This window comes from Perognathus longimembris, chromosome 20 (assembly GCF_023159225.1).
Source record: "Perognathus longimembris pacificus isolate PPM17 chromosome 20, ASM2315922v1, whole genome shotgun sequence".
Lineage (NCBI taxonomy): Eukaryota > Metazoa > Chordata > Mammalia > Rodentia > Heteromyidae > Perognathus > Perognathus longimembris.
In genome coordinates, this window is record NC_063180.1 from 3,258,946 (window position 1) to 3,263,081 (window position 4,136).

Below are 4,136 nucleotides of genomic sequence, written 5' to 3' on the forward strand. Positions count from 1 at the left end.
AAACAGCTGTAACGGTTTTTGCAATTACAGAGTTGTATTCAGTTAACAGAACAACAATTTCATATAAGCTCCGTCAGACAACTGAAGATGAAAACACTACCGTCCCTATATATAACTAATTTGTGCTGTGCAAAAACAAGAACCTGCTTTAAATTTCCATGCCAATTTACAACCCCCATACTGTACCAGGCATGGTTAGTGGCGATTGAAAATATCACCAGGATATGGCTACCTAAAGACACATTCGGTAGTGTGTTAATTATAAAAAAGAAAAGACACTGTACAGTTTGAAAACGAATCTTACACAGCCTTACATTTCAATTTTTTTTCTTTAAAAGGAGTGAGTTGTGTACAGGGGGATTAAATGCTTTATAGACAAGAAAAAAGAACTGCTAGAATCTATTTATTCATCATCGTCCTCCTCATCCTCATCTTCATCCTCATCCTCTTCATCTTCCTCTTCTTCCTCCTCTTTCTTCTTTTTCTTGCTCTTTTCAGCCTTCACAACCTCCTTTTTGGCTGCATCAGGTTTTCCTTTAGCTCGGTAGGCCCCAATATCTTTTTCATATTTTTCCTTCAGCTTAGCAGCCTTCTTTTCTTAAGGCTGCTTGTCATCTGCAGCAGTGTTGTTCCACATCTCTCCGTTTCTTCGCAACATCACCAATAGACAGGCAGGGGTGTTCCCCTTTGATTTTAGGGCAATACTCAGAACAGAACAAGAAGGCCGAAGGAGGCCTCTTGGACGCATTGGGATCCTTGAACTTCTTTTTTGTTTCTCCTTTAGGGGGAATGTAGGTTTTCATATCTCTTTCATAACGAGCCTTGTCCGACTTGGCCATGTCTTCAAATTTCCCTTTCTCTTTAGCAGACATGGTCTTCCACTTCTCTTAGCACCTCTTAGAAAACTGAGAAGTTGACGGAGGCATCAGGATGCTTCTTCTTGTGCTCCTCTCAGCAAGTTTGCACAAAGAATGCATATGATGACATTTTCCCTCTCGTCTTCTTAGGATCTCTTTGCCCATGTTTAGTTTTTCCTCCACGAGGCACAGCGTGGCTTGGTGCCCGTCTGGCTCTCACTTGCCCCTGCGCTGTCTCTGTGGAGCTCAACGTACTGCAATCAGTTCTCTACTGTTGTACTCACTATAGTTGTATAATACTGAAACTGAAAATATGGTGGACTTGCAAGTTTGCTCTTTAGCAAGTTTTACATCCAGATCACCTTGCAATTCCATCATGCAGTTGCGGATTAACCTGTCTTTCAACACAAATACCCATTGGATTTCTAACAGAATTACAGTGAATTTATAAATTGTTTTGGGCTTTATTGTTAGGTAACAATATTAAGTCTTCCAACTCACAAAACATGAATTTTGATTTACTTGTGTCTTTAAGATTTTCAAAAGCAATATTTTATAATTTTTACTGTACAAATCTTTTACCTTTATTGTTCTATCTATACCCATTCTTTTCATGTAATTATAAATATGACTATTTTCTCATGTTTTTCATTCAATTGTTAATTAATGGTGGTTATGCACAGCTGGTACTGTTTATAGGTTGATTATAAACACTGAAAGCTTTCTGATGCCAACTATAAGCTGTAGTTATCATTTTGTAGATTAATTTGATAATTTCCATGCAGAGGGCCATGTCATCCAAGAATAAAAGCATATTTCTTCTTTCCAATATTGATTTTTGAAAATATCTTTCTGTTGCACAACTGATTTGAACATGACTTTCACTGGAGAACTTTCAGAGATATTGCAGGACTGGTTCCAGGATAGCATAAAATTTATCACAATGAAGTAGGTAGCACAAATATGGTAGTTTTCAGTGCATGTGAAAAGTAAGTTTGTACAAAGTGTAGTTATGAAGTGTGTATCAGCATTATAGCAAAAAGAGTCTATATCTGAGTTAAAAATCCTTTATTACTAATGAATGGCAATGACCACTAGAGGAAGTTAAAAATGGCATTGATTAAATTAGTCACCTTCAACATGTAGGAAAGTCAGTATCTTTAAATGCAAGAAAGTATAATAAAATGTATTTCTGAAAGGTGTTGAATATTACTAATAAAGGTAGGCATCCTTATCTTATAGGGATTGAGTTTTCAGTCTTTCACTATTAAATGTGATTTTGATTATGCTTTTCTATCTGGAATTAGGGCGTGAATTCAAGGCCTCTAGCTTGCTCAGCTTGCTTGTTCAACTTGAATATGCAGCTAAGTCTTAGCACTTGAGCCACACCTCCAGCTCTTTGCATGAAGAGAGACTCCAAGACACACAGAACTGATACAATGAAGTTAGTTCAATCTTAATGCCAAAACTATATAAGTACAACTGAGAAATTTCACTTACGAGGTGTTTTGTGCTCATTTCTATATCTAAAAGAGATAATTATAGCTATAAATTTTCCACTGCTACATTCCCCATGTATGGTAAGCACTGGCTGTTGTTTTCTTATTTTTATTCATCTCAAAGTACTTTGTAATTTCTCATGTAGCTTTGTCCAATGGTTAAGGAAGACTATGATGAAATTTTTCATGTAGTTAAGCCAGAGATTAAGGAAAAGTATGATTAAGTCCTATATATTTGTAAATGTTCTAGTTTTCTTACTGGTATTTTGAGTTTTATTCTCCTCTGGTTGGAAAAGAGCCTTTCTATGATTTAAATATATTAAAATTGGTCACAATTTGAGTTATGAAATGCTGTGGTTTAATCAAGAACAAATTCCACTTATAAATCAAAAGAATTATATTCTGCTGCTATTGTATGTTTTTTTTTTTACAAATGCCTGCTAACTTACCTGTTTTGCCTATTGTAGAGTCATATTTTCTTATTTATCTTTCTAGTTGAATGATTCTTTATTGAAAGTGAAGCATAGATAACTCTCCAAGTATTATTTTCAAAATGTCTCTTTCTTCTTTATTTACAAGTTCAGCTACTCAACCTTACTTAATGAATCTGCTGACTGATTTGATATTCTCACCATTACCTTACATTCCCCATTGTCCATTGTAACAAATTTTGTCTTAAAAATTATTCTGTTTCATGTTATTTCATCCTATTAAACTCAGTTCTAGGAGTTTGTGGACTGTGTTTTTTGTGTCCTTCAGATATAAGATCATGCCATCTGTGAATAGGGATAGTTTGATTTCTTCTTTACAATGTGGATCCCTTTGAAGTCCTCCTTTTGCCTTATTGCCATGGTTAGGGATTCCAGCACTATGTTGACTAGAAGTGGGGAGAGTGGGCATCCTTGTCTTGTTCCTGAGTTTAAAGGAAATTGTTTTAGTTTCTCTGAATTTAATATGATATTAGCAGTTGTTCTGTTGTATATGGCTTTTATTGTTTTAAACAATGTTCCCTCAATTCCTATTCTCTCCAGGTCTTTTAACATGTATGGGTGTTGTATTTGGTCAAAGGCTTTTTGGGCATCAGCTGAGATGATGATGTGGTTGTTCGTCTTAGCTCTGTTGATGTGGTGAATTACGTTTATTGGTTTGTGGATATTGAACCATCCTTGCGTCTGTGGGATGAAGCCTACTTGATCTTGATGTGTAATTTTTTTGATCAGTTCCTGGATCCTGCTAGCTAATATTTTGTTGAGGAGCTTTGCATCTGTGTTCATTAGTTATATTGGTCCATAATTCTCTTTTTTGTTAGGTCTTTGCCTGTTTGGGGATGACTATGATATTACCTTCATAGAATGAGTTTGGGATTTCTCCCTCTGTTGCTATTTTGTAAGAGAGTTTGAGGAGTATTGGTACTAACTCCTCACTGAAGGTTTTATAGAATTCATTGGTGAATCCATCCAGACTTGGGCTTTTCTTTGTTGGAAGGCTCTTGATTACATCCTGTATCTCTCTGTAGGTTATTCGTTTATTTAATTGATTTATTTTTTCGTGATTCAGTTTGGACTGTTTATACTTATCTACAAATTGATCTGTCACTGTAAATTTTTCTTTCTTTAGTGAGTAAAGGTTCTGGAAATAGTTCCTTATAATTGTTAGAATATCCAGTGTATTTGTTGTAATTTTTCCAGTGGAGTCCCTGATCTTACGGATATGAGTCTCTACTCTTCTTCTTCTTTTTTTTTTTTTTTTTGTAAGTCTTGCAAGGGGTCTGTCAATTTTA

The 4,136-nt window shown here is 35.3% G+C and overlaps 1 pseudogene; it reads right to left on the minus strand.

The window, feature by feature from the left end:
• Positions 1-300: 300 nt before the first annotated feature.
• Positions 301-3,520, minus strand: LOC125338902 (annotated as a pseudogene).
• Positions 3,521-4,136: the final 616 nt, after the last annotated feature.